Source organism: Eptatretus burgeri, chromosome 4 (genome assembly GCF_056783735.1).
Source record: "Eptatretus burgeri isolate ZD-2024b chromosome 4, Ebu_testis_v1, whole genome shotgun sequence".
NCBI classification, from domain to species: domain Eukaryota; kingdom Metazoa; phylum Chordata; class Myxini; order Myxiniformes; family Myxinidae; genus Eptatretus; species Eptatretus burgeri.
The window spans coordinates 54264766-54282646 of NC_140964.1; the positions used below are offsets into that span (position 1 = coordinate 54264766).

Sequence of the window (17881 nt, forward strand, 5' to 3'; positions counted from 1 at the left end):
TCACCCAGGCAAAAATATCATTCATTTCCTATTGTAATTCTCTGCAGACTACTGTTAGACCTGTTATCAACTGTAGTATTTGAGAGCCCAACTCTCATATTCTATAGTTCTAAATGTAGCATTTTTTTCCTGGGAAAACTTAGGAAATAGGAGTGCGTAGGAAACATTAGCAGAAGGTCGACAACAATTGTAACAACATGGAGACCTATGCATGGCAACAGGAACAGGGAAGGCCATGCCTAAGATGGAGGGATGAAATAAACAATTTTATTTTTTTTGTATACCTTGGTCGAGGCTCGTATGAGAGCTAACACACAACTCACAGCAAGGAGGCATGAGACAAGAGGGGCGGGAGTGGAAGGGACAAGACAGTGGGGAACAGACACATTAGGTGAACTGTGGAAGGGAGAGGGATGGGGATGGGACGGGGAACATGGCGAAGAGAAGATGGACATTACAGGGACTTTCAGGAAGGAAAGCAGGGGAATTGAAGGAAGTGGGCTTGGGTGGATTATTGGGGGTAGAAAAGATCGAGGATTTGGATGGGGGAAAATAAGAGGTGGTGGTGAACAGCTGTTTTGAAAGCCTGGAGGGAAGAATTGGAAAGAATAGAGTGAGGAAGTTTATTCCAAAGGCGGGAAAAAAGAGGAATGAAAGAGTGAAGATGAGCAGTGATTCGTGATTTTGGTAGTTTTACCAGAAGGGGGTTGTTGGCGGACCTTGAGCGCCCTGTGGAAATGTGGTGGGGACAAATCGCAGAGAGAGCAGGGGGGCACGGCTGGAGAGGAGTCGGTAGAAGACAGAAAGACCACCGACCAACCTGCGGTGATTGAGTGAGAGGCCCAAAGACTCAGCTTCATTGCGGGAGATGCCGATGATCTTAAATGCCCTGGTTTCGACAGCGTGAAGCCGAGAAAGGTGGGAGGCAGGAGCACCAGCCCAGAGGGGAGAGCAGTACTCCATCAGGCTACGGACAAAAGCTTTGTAAATGGTCAGGAGCTCAAGAGGGCCGAGGAAAGACTTTGCACGATGGAGGATTCCCAGTCGGCGACTGGCTTTTGAGGCAAGGTTGGAAATGTGATTTTCCCAGGAAAGGTCATGGCAGATAGTGAGACCCAGAAGCTTGAAAGAAAAGACTTCTTCCAGAGGATTGTTGAGAAAGTGGATGGGGGGGGGGGTTTGTAAACGGTCCTTTCGAAGAGACATAGTGAGAGTGTGAGATTTGTCTGGATTGAAAGACATGTTCCACGTGTTGGACCAGTTTGTGATTTTATCCAGATCTGCAGTGAGCGAAGAAGCTGCTGCTTGCCAGTCTGAGGGATGATTTTTTTTTTTTTTGTATACCTTGGTCGAGGTTCGTATGAGAGCTAACCCACAACTCACAGCAAGGAGGCATGAGACAAGAGGGGCGGGAGTGGAATGTTGGTGAAGTCAAATGGAACAACAAAGCAAGAGACAGAGCAACATGGCATCAACATGCTGAGGTTTTAGTTTAGCAGTGGACTGAAAATAGCTGATGATGATGGTGTTGCACAAATCTCATGAGTAAAATATGGCCATTTAATGAGACGTCGCTTCCTAATTGCACTCATTTGTATTTTGAACATCTCATTGTCCGAGTTGATAATTAAGGGAAAAGTACATTCACCAACTGTTTTAACTTGTTACATCCCAAGGGCCTTCACCAACTGTTTTCTGAAAATATAATGTTGAAGGTGTGTGTGTGTGCGTGCGTGGTCATCGATTGGTCTGGACTTCTTGGTGAACAGCTCCTTCCGTACCACATTGACTTGTTCCACTGGGCTTATGTGATCATACATGAGCATGACATAGCACTTAATTGGGGCCATCATCTACTTTCCAACACCCTGCCTCCCCTGGTGAATTTGACAGGTAAAGGAATGTTGGGGTGACTGTCATTAGACCATGTCTCCCAAGCAGTGTACTTTCCCTTGCCATGAAATGAAGAGGTTGTGTCACATCCCGTGAAGCTTTTGAACACGAGAAGGGCCCTACTTCTTTCATCGCCCAGATGTAATGCAATTATGTGGGCTGGAATATACCGGAAGTTTTGCCGGTACCGAAGGCAACCCACAAATCTGTGGCAGCTCGTTCCGAGAAGAAACTGATAAGAAGCGCCAGTACATTTGTGTCTACGGTGTGCAGCATGATTTTGTTATTGCCCTCCCTTGCAGCATCTGTAGCATGAAGTAAAAGGTTTGCATCAGCTTCCTCATGGTTGCAGGAGGCAAGGGATGATGCATTTTCATTTTGATACATGATACAGTCTTTAACTGTTGCTACAACCTCCTTTTCTCCTTTTGTAAAGACCTCCACAATGCACTCAGCAAGGAAATTGAAGCATTTTTGTCTTGTTTTGTTCCACATGAAGAAATTGCTGCCAGTTAATTGACAGTGCTCCTGTTGGACTGACCCTCCTCCTTATTGCTTTTTCTCATGTAGCTGTTTCTCTCCTTTAAACTCTTTTCAAAATACTGGTCAAACACAAGGTCAGTCCTTGCAACATTCTGAAGTTGGCATGCAACAAATGGTTGGAATAGTCTGTATACTCGCCAAATGTTTTTGCATGCCTGGGGCTCCAAATTTGCACTGTGACAGCACTGTCGGTGATGATGGCATTGGTATCCAACATGTCTGGCATTGATGCGACAAGGCTTTTTTTTTCTTTTTTTTTTTAAATACAATGTCGAGGCTCGTATGAGAGCTGACACACAAAACGTACAAAAATGAGGAGACGAGGGGTGGGAGAGGGAAGGAAAAAACAGTGGGGAACAGAGATGTGAGGAGATCTGTGGAAGGGAGAGGGATAGGGTGGGGAACACAGGATAAACTAGTGACACTACAGGGACTTTCAGGTCCTTACATGACAGACTTTCAGGAAGGAAAGCAGGGAATTTGAAGGGGGTGGGTTTGGGGTGGATTACCGAGGGTAGAATAGATCGTTGTTTTGGATGGGGGGAAGATAAGAGATGGAGATGAACATCTGTTTTGAAGACCTGGAGGGAAGAGTGGGATTAAAGAGGGTGTGTGAGTTTATTCCAAAGGTGGGAAGAAAATAGGAATGAAAGAGTGAAGGTGAACAGTTATTCTTGATTTTGGCAGTTTTACCAGAAGGGGGTTGTTGGTGGACCTTGAGCGATATTGCAGACAGAACGGGAGTGGGGGGCGGGGCGAGGCTGGGGACAAGACAGTAGAAGACAGGAAGACCACCGACTTGCCTGCGGTTTAGATCGTGAGACCCAAAGATTCAGCCTCATTCCTGGAAATACCAGTGATCCTAAGGCCAAAGTCACATTTGGCACGGCAGCCGCAGGGTCTACAGAATCTACAGCCACTAGAAATTATAGGGCGGCCGCAGTATTTCCACGGTCACACAATGTTTGTAATGTATTATACAATCAGCATTTGTAATGTATTATACAATCATTCTAACCTAGCCATGACAGGGAACACAGGGAACGACCATCAATTGCTTTGAAGTATCATATACTTTCATTTTCAACTGGGCCTGAGGGGAAGAAACAAGTGCTGCTGTTGCTGCATTGAAGAGGAAATTGAAAGCCTTAGTCAGGTTAGTGAACACTGTGTACTTGAACTCACTTATTGATTGTATAATACATTACAAATGCTGATTTTCGAATCTATATGCCATACGTACATGTACATTATTGCTCATATCTCAGAAACTATTGGAGTGCCCATCACAAAATTTATGTGGAAGCTTCTTGACATCATAAGATACCTCTGGGATGACTTTGAGGAAATTTGAAGGACACATTTTTTGGGGATTCACGATTGAAGTTTATATTTTGTGATAACTTTTTTGGGGTTGGAGGTAGGAAAATGTTGCCCAGACAAATTCATAGGGCATGAAAATACCTTTGAAATGACACCAAAACCAGCTCTCTTGGTGTTATACTTTGAGATATGGCCATTTGAATTCGCGACGTCGTGCTAATTAGTCCAAAGTTCGTTAGTCTGTATCTCACTAATTAAGAGGCTGTTAGCAAAAATATTTGAGTTCTTGCCGTTTTCCATGGGTCCCAATTGGTTCCCAAAGTTTTACAAAAATCTGAGAGATGACGGCAGATTCTTTGATGATTTGACATGGAATGACCCCCCATCTTCATGCTAATTCACCGTGTCTACATTTAAATTTTATAACTGCAAAATTGCTTCATCATTCTTAACCTCGACTTTTACTGCCCCCAGCCATGCGATATCGAAGTATTCGCTTCTTGTTTAAAATGGTAATAACTGTCGGTGTGTCAACTTGTGCATATGGAAACAAGTAGGAATTTCAATGGTGTGTTCTCATGAATGTACAGGGTGAATTTCGTTTAGATTGGTGATCTGCACAACAAAACTGAACGAACCCACCCACCTCCACATGGTCGATTGTCCTTCAATTCACTTGTCCCCTAAAATCAATTTTTCAAGTGGTCTGTACACTTTCCGACCAGGCACAAGTCCTGAAAGCTATTGGACATCATGTTAACGTTTACATTTTCCTCCTTCGATCATTGAACCAGGTGTGATTGTAGCCAAACATTTCATTAGTTTTTCATTGGTTAAGCTTCCATGAGCAAACACAAAATTAATGATTTTTCTTTTTCTTTTTTTGACTCAAATTCCTTTACCTTTTTTTTTTCTTCTATCCCCCAAAACACACACACACACACACACACACACACACACACACACACACACACACACACACACACACACACACACACACACACACACACACACACACACACACACACACACATTATTGTGGAGTTGGCTCGGGGAAGCACGGCCCAAGTCATCCATGAACCAGTTGACCAGGCCTGACGTGATACGAAGGTTTGGGTAGGAATTTGGAATTTGGCCATTGTGCCGGTGATAGCTTGCCTACTCTTGAAGAAAGACACTGTGGGATCTTTAACATACACTAACTAATGCCAGCAAGCACGACACCCATTTATTGTTCATCTGAGGGACGGCACACATGTTGATCAATTGTCCTGCCTGTGAAATACCGGTATGACGGTTCATGGCTCGGTTGAGATTCAAACCCAGGCTGGACAGCTTGGAGGCGAGAGTGCATTCTTCCAGGCCATCCTGCAAGCCCACACACATTAACGACTACTGTTCATAAAACGATAACTTGCAACAATGATGAATAATCAGAAGCAATAAATAAATAATGCAACAAAATGTATGAGGTTATCAAACATAGGATGGTACAGAGTTGGTGCACTCACTTTTGAGCTGTCTTGTCTGGATTTCATTCTTTTCTGACAAATTATTGAATTGGTTCAGCACACGGAGAGCATTCCATCAGGAAGTGTGCTCTCTTTTTGATGGGCATTGAGCTGGTTGTCCCATCTGCTATCACTATCTGGTCAAAGTTAACTTTTCCACAATGTCATTCACAAAGTGTGGGTGACTTTGTGTTCGTGTTCTGGCCAAATTCCTACCCAAATATCCCATCCACCTGACTGAGGAAGTTTACTTTCATCACGTGAGACTTCAGTCAATTTGTGTGAACATCGCTCATCCATACATGCAGGGTTCTGCCTTTTTGACTGATCACTAACACTTCAAATATTTATTCCTCCTGAAATTCTTGTGTTCAGGATGAAAATTTCAAGGATGTTGTTGCTGCCAAGTGTTTGATAAATAGTGTGGTATTTTTATATTTTTATTTTTCAGTGGTTTGGGGGAATTTAGGGAAGAGGTTAAAATTTCCCGAAAGAACGAACATTACTTTTTCTACTTAGATTGTTTTCCGAGGAATAATATTTATTATCTCCAAGTGCTTCTTGTGCCGAAGCCAACAGTATGTTCACTACGATACATTTGGCACGTGATGTATCATACTGTTCCATTGTTGATGGAGGTCTGCCATTACAGGACATAATCTCCACTCACCCAGCTTCTATTCTGTTTGATATTAAAGATATTTGGAAAGAGACAAAAAAATTGTTGTCATGGTATCAGTATACATGAAGATTCAGCATGGTCTGTTTGTGATCCCTGTAATGACTTTAGAAAAAAAGAAAAGGGACAAATTAGGTTTCAGGGCCATGATTGTTCTGAAATATGTTGATACATTGTAATCTGTGACGTGTCATATTTATGATGGTTTACAACATTTATTTTCAATGAAGGTTGAAAGCCATATATCAAACTAGTGGAATAAAATGTTGATCTTGACCCAAAAATATTGCCCTGGCTATGCTGTGGCACCAACTGCACCATTCGTGTTCTTGGTGTTGCAGATCGTTTTCAGTCGTCCGTTGAAACATTCATAAGGTTAAATTTTTTTTTTGTTAGTTTTGCATTTGGACACAATGCCTGAAAATATTTATTTATTTTTGTACTTGTTCAGAACCAAATGCTGTTGCTTTATTCTGCTTGACTGTAAGATATAAAAAGCTTTTCCCCGATGGTATTTCCTTTCATTAGCACGTTGCTTGAGCGCATGCGTACTTATGCACAGAATCTGCATTCCATTGTTTTATTCGCCCCCATGCCTGTCTGGCTCACAGACGGCACTCATCTGTTATTGTTTGACATATTCTTGGACTATTTATGTTGCCCAGCTGATGTGGTCAGAAAATGTCAACCTCATTCCTTGAATAGAACGCATCAGGTCTGAGCCCAAAATGTATCAGCTATTCTGCTTCACTTGTGTCCTCAATTCACTCATTTTTCTCCTCAATGTTTTTTTCTTCTTCAAAATTTGATCTTGATTTCATTTCTGGCATTAAGCTTCTTCAGAAGTCTCGCACTGTGCTCTTGATACTGTGATTTTTGGTTAAAGTCCTCTGGACCGTTATCGATTTATTTTTTCCCATCGTCGTCTTCTGTCTTTGTCATTCTTTTGAATGTGCATTGCAATCTTCTCCATGAGTTTTAGGATGACCTTGCATTGACCATTTAACCTTGTGCCAATAAAGTGACCTTGCAGGTTTTAATTTTTTTCAATCTGCATATCCTGAATACATGTTTGTGAAAATCCCCAGTTTTTATTTTGATCTAATCTAGTCTCATTGCTTTTTTATTTTAATCTAATCTCGTCTCATTGCTTTGCTATCTTAATCTAATCTAGTCTCATTGCTTTGTGAATTCTCAATACAAGTGAACAAGTGAAGAACCTGTCCTTATGAACAGATTAATTACCCTTGAATTATGGACGGGTTAATTCCCCCACAATTTGCATATTTTAGTATGATTTGTAAACCCCCTTCCCACGGAAAGATACCTCATGCAATATATTTACATAGAGAGAATCGGGCTGCTCCTCCACCCCAAATCATCGGAACTATTTTATTTAGAGCCTAAACCTTTCTATACACACTCTGACTACAACCACTAGTTTTAAATTCATTTCATCCAGTGATTCAGGAGTGCTTAGTCAAGCAAACACAAACAAACAAACAAACATGCAAACTGGAGTTCATGGAACATGATACCCTGCACAGTGTTCAAGTATATATAGGAGGGCCTTGCCATTCATGGGGGTTACATTCTTGAAATTCCCTGTGAACTGCAAATCCGCAAACTTGGAGGGTCATGGGGAAAATTGGGTTCAAGACTTCAACTTTAAAATTTGTCCAAACTGTACCCTAAATTAACATGTTTGTGGATTGTTTTGTGCTATTTATTTTCATGAATAAAGGTTATTAAAACATAAAATACAGCATTTTTTTCCCTGTATTAAGAACAGAAAATAAAGTTTACTTTCTTGAGTTAAGATCATGAATCTTACCTGTAATAATAATGATGAAGTATTTGATCCAAAAATGTGATGGCGATGTTGATGATTGTGATGATAAAGATAAGTTTATGGAGATAATGGTTGTGATGTTGGGGGTTTGAGGGGGTTATTGTGTTGATGGCCCATTACATGTTAATTTGGTAAATAAATGTGGAAAATAGTTCGCCAACCCATGATTATTCGAGTGCATTGACCGCAACCCGCAAACCTTGCCTTAATAAATTAATCGTGATCGAGCAAATCCACAAAGGGGAAACCCATGAATGGTAAGGCCCTCCTGTATTTCAATTTAAATATCATTAACAAAAATTCTGGAAGTTTTGTGCTACTGAAGCAAGCTTATACACCCAACAACCCTTATACACTGTAATGTAATAATATAAGACGTTGCGTTGCAGTTTAGTTGATGGAGGCTTTATTGACCAATACATAGCCATTATGGCGGCCCCTTCATCACCCCAATGCACATGCCACGCCCTCAAATGCTATATATTGACATGTAGCATGGTTCTTGGAAGTATTAATGCAGGTGATTTGTGTTCTACAGTCTTCAAGTCTACAATTGTATTTAAATAAAGGTTGAATGGCATATAAATGAATAAATTCTAGGTTTTACCGCTGTTTTATCCAGTGTCCTATTATACCACCCTATCTAACACGTTACATGTTTGTGTCATTAATGATGGATGACGTGTCGTTTTCGACGATGTCGATTAGTTCAATTGCCGATGGACGCGATTGTGGGCAGTGACACCAGCTTTGTTTGCACAAGGTCGGTCGCATACACCACAACGGAAACCAGTTTCCACTGCCTTGGATGGATCCTTCCGCCGCAGTCGCTTTTGCACAATCTCATGCTCCCGAACTTTGGGATGCTTTGGAGATTCTGCTGACAATTTCATGATCAAGCTGTCCATCATCAGACAAGATACTTCCGAGATAAGGGAAAGTTTTGGTTGTCTTCAACTCTTCTCCATTGACAAGGATCGTCGGCGAGTGATGTGTAACACCTGGGGGTGGTTGATACATGACTTCCGTTTTCTTTGTGCTGATCGTTAGACTGAAATGAGAAAATGCGACTGCGAAAGCATTCATGAGCGATTGTAAGCCCTCCTCAGTATGGGAAAATAATCCGCAATCATCGTCAAACCGGAGATCTCGAACAAGCAGGTCAATCAATGGTTTTGGTTTTAGCCCGGAGTCGACGCAGATTGAAAATGCCACCATCCGTTCTAAATTTTATGTGAACACCGTTGTCATTTGTTTTCAAGGCTTCCTTGAGCATGGTTGCAAAGAACAGCACAAATAAGATAGGTGCCACAACACATCCTTGCTTCACATCCTTGCTTCACCCCGTTGCTGATATTGAACGCCTCGGAGAACTTACCATCAGCACACACTCTAGCTTGCATTTCATCATGTAGCTGTTGTAGCACTCTTACAAATTTCTGTGGGCAGCCAATTTTGAGAAGAATTTGCCATAGCGCAACACGTGAGACTATCGAAAGCTTTAGTTAGGTCAACAAAAACCGCATATAACCCAATATTCTTCTCGATGCACTTCTCCTGAAGTTGGCGAGCTGAGAACACCATATCCTTGGTACCACAGTAACCTCAAAAACCGCACTGCCACTCCAAAACATTTTCGTCTAGAATTGAATTTACGAGACGTATCTGAAGAATTTTAGTTAGTATTTTGGAGCATGAACTTATTCCTCGGTGATTTCCACATTCTGAACGGCTGCCCTTCCGTTTGATAATAGTAACAAGGAGAGCATCCTTCAGTTGTTGGGGCACTTCTTCGTCTCACCAAGTATGACAATAGAGGCTGTGCAGATGTGTGATTAGAACTTCGCCACCATGTTTGAAAATCTCAGCTCGAATCCCATCCTCACCAGGTGACTTGCCGTTTGATAACAAATTGATAGCCTTACGGATTTCTTGTTCAGTTGGTTCATTCGCAAGATGCTGAATCGCAGGTTTTTGAGGCAGTTGGTCTATACTGCGCTGATCAACATGCGATGGTCTGTTGAGCTCGTTAAAATGTTGCTGCCAGTGACCTAGTATCTCTGCCTGGTTGGTTAACAATTTTCTGCCGTCTTGAGATAGCAGGGGGGCACCACCATGTGCAGAAGGGCCATACAGTTCTTTTATGGCATCATATAAATTCTTTGAATCATTTCGATCCACCAATTGTTGTATTTCCTGGGCTTTTCGGGACAGCCACTGGTCTTTCAACTTGCGCGTTTCATTTTGCAGCCGCCTTTTACAAAGTTGGAGCTTCAATTTCGATGATCGTGTATTACTGGATAGCCATGCTCTAAATGCTTCGTTTTTGTTGTCAATTATCCTCTGAATAATTACCAAATTATCTGAGAACCAGTCAGGTTGTTTCCTGGTTTTCAGTCCAAGCATCATCTTCAATGTATTGTGGACTGTGTCACGCAGGATATTCCATTCGTTGGTCACTGTGCCATTTGGATCTATTGGGTTTGCAGTAAGCTCACCATTTATTTTTTCGGCCAGCTGGTGTCGGGCTTCTGCTGACCTTAGAGTCGAAACATTCAACTTTCTTACTGCCTTAAAACTGGACTTTTTGATCTTTGGGTGAATGACCATCTTTAATTTCATTCGAATCATTTTGTGATCGGTCTGACACTCAGCACCACGCATAACTTTAGTGATTGTCACATCTTTGCGGTCATGACTTCGTACGATTGCATAGTCTATCATGTGACAATGTTTTGCTCGAGGATGCATCCAGGTTGTTTTGTGTGCTGTAGGTTGCTGAAACATAGTATTGGTAATAGTCAGCCCATATTCTTTACATTTTGATAGTAGTAATAGACCGTTGGAATTTAGCTTGCCAATTCCTTTCCGACCAAGTTTTTTTCCGGCCATGCTGCATGGTTTGTTCCAACCCGAGCGTTGAAATCACCAAGGAAGACAATTTTGTCATCCTTTGGGATTTGACGCAGAAATTCATCGAGCTGATTATAAAAAGCTTCCTTCGTGACATCATCATTTGTCATGGTGGGGGCATACACACTGATGATAGTTGCACTTCTGTTTTTGCTGATTGGGAGTCTGACAGCAACTGCTCACTTATTGCTTTCGGTACGCTTGACAGGTTCTTCACAATCGTAGATCTTATAGCAAAAGCGACACCGTACATCCGTTTTTCTGTTGATGGCAAACCACTCCAGTAAAACGTATAACCGGATGTATTTTCACATATTTGACCAGTGTCTGCAAGTCGGGTTTCAATCAGTGCTGCAATATCGACACCATATCTATCAAGTTCCATTCCGATAATAGCAGTTCTCCGTTCCACAGTTTGTTCGCTTTGGAGAGTTCGAATATTCCAAGCTGCAAAAGTCATAATTTTCCGTTTAGTTTTTATTTTCCTTGTATTTCGACCGCAATAAGCGATAACCCATCAGCCGCGGTTTGCTAACCAGGTTCAGTGCAACAAACCATTTTTGGGACACCTTTTCTAGTCCTGTCCCCGGATTGGGGAGAGCAGTGTCCTCCCTAAATAGGGCTGCTCTGTCGCCTGAGGTGCTGCCAGACTGCCTTATTGCTCCATGGTAAGCAGAACGACGAATATCCCAGGCCGCCAACGTGTAGGGTTGTGATTACGACTTGGACAATATCCGTTGCCTGACGCTTCACCACGCCCCCATCGCCTTAGGACTTTTTCCGGTTGAATTCGACATCTGTTTCAATCGACATCAATTTCGTTCCGTCCGTGTTCTTGTTGCGTTACATTCTTGCAAAACGAGAACCAATTCCTGTGCAGTGTATTGATTAAAGTGGTGTAGGGTTGCGCACGTCCTACCACACTCACTCGGCTTCGAAATCCCTTGTCTGGTGGCAAGCATAGCGAGACAACCAGGGAACGTTTCAGCTGCAGTGGATGACCGTCGTGCAAATAACTGCTGCACAAACGCTCTCTGTCCGGGCTCTCCACAAAGCCTTTTCGCAGCACCCAGTAAATACCGCGAAATTTGTTTGCAGTGGATGGCCGGTTTTGCCACACGTGGGGTCTTACCGCCAAGTCAGGTCGGGATTTATATCCTGCTATCGGTAACCATGTAATCCGGTACTACCTGCTCATGGTCGGGTGGTCGGCGACTAAACCGGCTCCCCCACCAGGCTTACCTGGTGAGGTGGGTGAGTGGACACCCTGCAGAACTAAAAATAAGACCTGTCAAAGGGCGGTAAGACCCCACGTGTGGCAAAACCGGCCTGTGTCATTAATAACGTCCTTTAAAACAGTAAGTTTCCTGTTTGGAATGATTTCCTATTTTGTTTTACTTGCAGGCAGACAGTTAAAAAACACAAAAATATTATTTTGCTGCTTCTTTCTGCTCATGTGCAATCAGGACTAATTCTGAGCCAAGGTACAGTAAAACAACAGACTCGTCTTCCTATTCATGTTCTGATTTATGTCCAAAATATAATGTTCAATTGAAATAAGTTGTTTCTCAATCATCAACTGACGATATTAAAAACTGATAGAACGGACAGACGGACATGACCATCTGCATTACCCCGCTTTTCGCTTAGCATGCGTGGGTATCAAACATATGCGTGCAAGCACTTGTGCAACCAGACAGCCAAACCATGCATGCAAAAAGAAACAAACACATGCATGCACAAACTCGTCAAATTATAGTATGGGTTTTTTTTTTGGAAACGTGCATCGCTTTTAAACTACTCGGTGAATTGTTTCTGCTGTTGATCTTGTGACTCATCACATCTGATGTTTTGAACTAAGTGCATGGTCAGAGGAGAAAATCTTTACCTCATTTTCCACCACAGCAGAGGTAAAGTTTTTTGTTTGTTTGTTTTTTTTTGTAATAACAGTAATCTCCATATTACATAATGTAAATTAATTTGTACTGTACAGTAGCTGAAACTTCAAATATTTTTTGTTTTTGAAGTTTATCCAAATGCAGATGGAAGACACCATTTTAATAATTCCCATTATTCTTCAGTAATGCTTACAGCATTATTGCAAGATGTTTTTTTTTTTTAACTCGACCTGTGTTGGATAAATTTTTGTGTTGGTCCAAACATTGATGGCAGTCATGCATCATATTGTGTTAAAATGACGATCTGAGATCGAGGCCTCTTTGGATTCTCTCTGTGGGGCAGAATCTTGATATATCAAGTACTTAGACATTATTTTGCACATGCTGGGCTTGGCCTTTTGTTTTGTGGTTGGTCCACATTGTCACTCTCTTTCCTTGTTAGCCTGTCCCCTGCGCAGCAGGAGACGGGGTTTTGCAATCACATGTTTTTGTGTTTGTCCAAGCTGTAACTTTTTTACCATTTGAGCTTTTGTCATCAAATTTTCAACACTGCTTTATTATTAGACTATGGAGAAGACAAATCAATGATTTGGCCAAAATGACAATGCCTGATAAAATTGTCAATTTTCATCCAATTGACCTGAAATTTGAATAATTTGCATATTGGTTCACCAATCAAATACTAGAAACCAATTGTTTTTTTTTTCCATTTGTTTTGTTGGAACAAAAGGTCAAGGTGGCAAAAAAATGTCATATCAATGTCAGTGACCCAATATGATCCAATTCATTGAGTGTAACCTGTTCTGTGAATGTCAAAAGGTCAATGTCAGTCATCAATTTTCATCTGATTGACTTGAAATTTGAGCAGGGTTTGCATATTGGGTCACTGAAGCCCATTGCTTTTGAAGTCAAAAGGTCAAAGTCACCTAAAATCGTCATTGTATTTTTTTTTTGCTGGTTTCATGTTTAGCATGTAGCAGAAGAAGAACGAATACAAAGCGTACTTGATGGGCTTTGCATTTTCAGATTATTTCTAGTTGAAGTTCAGTTTTTGTTTTAATTATTTTGCAAACTTTACTAAGCCTGGTGTTTTTTTTTTTTTGTTTTTGTTTTTTTTAACCTTTTGATTACAAACTAAATGGAACCTTCATTTAAATATTCCCATTCCTTGAGTGCATTATCATTCTGGGCATGTGACAAGGCACCAATGACATTGTAATGGTTTTGTAGTTTTGCAGATGTGAATGGTTGTTGTTTGTATTAAACTATCATGCAATTAATTATCCTGATAGTCATTTGGCTTCTGTATTGTCATGAGATCTGATTATAACTGCTGAAAAGTTAAATTATTCATTCAGGACTCTGTAAAGTATAAATTAACTCTGTTTCGCATTGCCTCTCAGCTATTCATGAAACGTTGGGCAGTTTGGCAGTGTTTAATGTTGCTACTTGTTTCGGGCTCCTTGTAAGCCTCGTGTGGTTTGTTATAACATGATAATTATCAGTTGCTGTGTTTTCGTGAATGATAGACGAATGAATAGTGAGATGCCCAGGAGTTTGGATAACCATTTGCCAATACGGAACTCGAGTAGGGCTTTTTGGCATCACAGAAAACATGCTGATTATCATGACAATGCTGTTTTTCAATGCATCTTTCTCTCTGTGTGTCTCTCTCTCTCTCTCTCTCTCTCTCTCTCTCTCTCTCTCTCTCTCTCTCTCTCTCTCTCTCTCTCTCTCTCTCTCTCTCTCTCTCTCTCTCTCTCTCTCTCTCTCTCTCTCTCTCTCTCTCTCTCTCTCCTTCTCTCCTTCTCTCCTTCTCTCCTTCTCTCCTTCTCTCCTTCTCTCCTTCTCTCCTTCTCTCCTTCTCTCCTTCTCTCCTTCTCTCCTTCTCTCCTTCTCTCCTTCTCTCCTTCTCTCCTTCTCTCCTTCTCTCCTTCTCTCCTTCTCTCCTTCTCTCCTTCTCTCCTTCTCTCCTTCTCTCCTTCTCTCCTTCTCTCCTTCTCTCCTTCTCTCCTTCTCTCCTTCTCTCCTTCTCTCCTTCTCTCCTTCTCTCCTTCTCTCCTTCTCTCTCACACAGGCCTTTTTGCATAAAGTACCACTCTCCGGTTCCTCTCTGCACTTGTGAATCGGAAATGCCGTGAGCCGAGGGCAGTAGCCCAATCGGCTATCTGAGGCAAGAAGGAATGGGCTTTCGTCAAACACATCTCTTTGGAGGCCCTGTACCTCTATCTCCTACCTTCCGTGATCTTGGCACAATTACAGAACGGCTGCTGTCATAGCTGGGTGCTTGTTTTCTACCAGGTAATGGTGCAGTTTGAATTGCTATGGGCTTTTGTGAACATTTTAAGTTTTCACTTGTCAGCCGACAATTATTTTTGTTTTCTGCAGACTATTTAGCCAAGAAAGTTGAATGTTTATGTGGGGTACCAGCTGGAATGTTAGTCCAGGAAATGTAGCCATTTTTTTCATTCAAGTTGGAAAAAATTGCAACCAATTTTTTTCCCCACAATGCATTTATATGCGGTCCCAGGACACCATGCAAAAGTCTGAAAAAACCTCTGTTGTGCAAATGTGTATAATTTGCATAAACCCAATATGGCCACAAAATTTCAATATCTTGCTGTATCTTCGCTCTCTAATGGCATATTTAAGTAATTTGAAATTCTGCAATTGTCCAAAAACCGAAGGAGGCATTTGGAACACTAAAAACTTGATTGGATGATTAGCTCATTTGCATAAATTCAATATGGCCACAAAATATCAATATCTTGCCATATCTTTGCTCTCAGGTGACCAGTCTTGCCTGAGCAATCTAAACAACACTTGTATTCTGATTCTAGATATTTCAGACTATGGAATACAGTACAAAGGACTACTGCTCAAGCATGCTGAAATCATTTCCAATGCATGTAATATTGCATGTTACTCCTGTTCTTTTTTTTTTATCAAATTTACAAATTATTCCTTATTAACCCAAACTGAATTGGATGATTTTGAGCTTTCCGATTTGGTGCGGCCGTTTATGGTCCAATCAACTTAAAAATTTGCACACACATAGATCATCATGTAATGAACGCGATGGTAAAATATTTTTTATGCCTCCGCTGAACATATTGCTCGCTGGAGGCATGTTTTCGGCTTGTCGTATGTCCGTACGCACATGCGTATGTACGTCTGTCCATGTTAATTTTCTATGTTTTATCTGCAACCGCTTATCCGATTGACACAAAATTTTCAACATCTGTGCGACTACTCATGTGGAATGTTTTAATGATAATTACGACATAGGTCATGTGGCGTGGTAGCCATGTTGGAAATAAGGAAAAACTTTGGACCTCTGTCTCTGAAACCGCTCCATAGAAAAAATTGAAACTTGGCACGTGTGAAGTACTCCCCATGGGGAAAAAAGTATGATTTTTTTTTCGTGATTTCATAGATGGCTTCATAATGACATAATTACACACATCGAACACTTTATCTGATCAGTGTGAAATTTTTTGAGGGTCATCTAGGTCTAAATTATATTGGGGGGGGGGGATATTTGACGTCATTGGTCATGTTGCCCGACAACCATATTGTTCTAAACATAAAAACATTCAAAAATCTCCTTTCAAACGGCTGAACAAATTGAGGCAAAACTAAACAGGTATGATTGCTTATCTATGAGGAACAGATTTATCCAACTATGATGTCACCGGTCACGTGCTTTGGCAGCCATGTTGGATTTACCCGAAAACCTTTAAAAATCATCTTCTCAAGAAAGGCTTGACAGATCAAATGGAAACTTCACCCACATGTTCCCCAAACCATGGGGATACTGTTGTGGGGCCGGGTCTTGGTGGCGAGCACGACCGCTTGATAGAGCAGTAGAGTCGACTCCACCGAATACCCGGAATTTAGGTCGTACCTCTCAGATAAATCCGAAAGGTCACTTGTCCCTTATCGGACCGAAGATCGCCAATAGGTCGACCACGTCGGATAGGGTCAATTGGCAATTTCAATATACCTAAATACCCATGTCGTCCAAACTACTGGGGAAATTCACCCTCGGCAGGATCTGCGCGATCCGGGCCGTTACCGAGCCGGATCCGAGTCATACCCCGAGCGGGGAGAGTACCAGAATCCTGCCGGGCCGATTGTACGATTACGGCAGCAATGAGGCCTCCTAATTCCCGTTCGCAGCTCGGCAAACCAATGATAGAAAGGACAAGGATGAGCTGGGACATTCAACAAGAGGGGAATTTATTAACAATAGTTGAGGGACGAGGGGAGCACATAAGGGAAGAGTTATCCGAATAAGCAAGGCAAATAATGTACAACAAAAAGCACTGCACAATTCTACTTGTGGATGGGGCCCATGGACACAGACACACACAGACACACACAGACACACACAGACACACACAGACACACACAGACACACACAGACACACACAGACACACACAGACACACACAGACACACACAGACACACACAGACACACACAGACACACACAGACACACACAGACACACACAGACACACACAGACACACACAGACACACACAGACACAGACAGACACACACAGACAGACACACACAGACAGACACACACAGACAGACACACACAGACAGACACACACAGACAGACACACACAGACAGACACACACAGACAGACACACACAGACAGACACACACAGACAGACACACACAGACAGACACACACAGACAGACACACACAGACAGACACACACAGACAGACACACACAGACAGACACACACAGACAGACACACACAGACAGACACACACAGACAGACACACACAGACAGACACACACAGACAGACACACACAGACAGACACACACAGACAGACACACACAGACAGACACACACAGACAGACACACACAGACAGACACACACAGACAGACACACACAGACAGACACACACAGACAGACACACACAGACAGACACACACAGACAGACACACACAGACAGACACACACAGACAGACACACACAGACAGACACACACAGGCAGACACACACAGACAGACACACACAGACAGACACACACAGACAGACACACACAGACAGACACACACAGACAGACACACACACAGACAGACACACACACACAGACACACACACACACAGACACACACACACACAGACACACACACACACACAGACACACACACACACAGACACACACACACACAGACACACACACACACAGACACACACACACACAGACACACACACACACAGACACACACACTCAGACACAC

General features: G+C 42.1%; 1 long non-coding RNA gene across 1 annotated transcript in view; it reads left to right on the forward strand.

The window, feature by feature from the left end:
• LOC147028080 (uncharacterized) overlaps positions 1-17336 on the forward strand; it is a 93330-nt gene extending 75994 nt beyond the window's left edge. Inside the window, exon 3 of the long non-coding RNA XR_015057413.1 lies at positions 14690-17336. This is a non-coding gene — a long non-coding RNA (uncharacterized LOC147028080). The remainder of the gene's footprint in view (positions 1-14689) is intronic.
• The last annotated feature ends 545 nt before the right edge of the window (positions 17337-17881 follow it).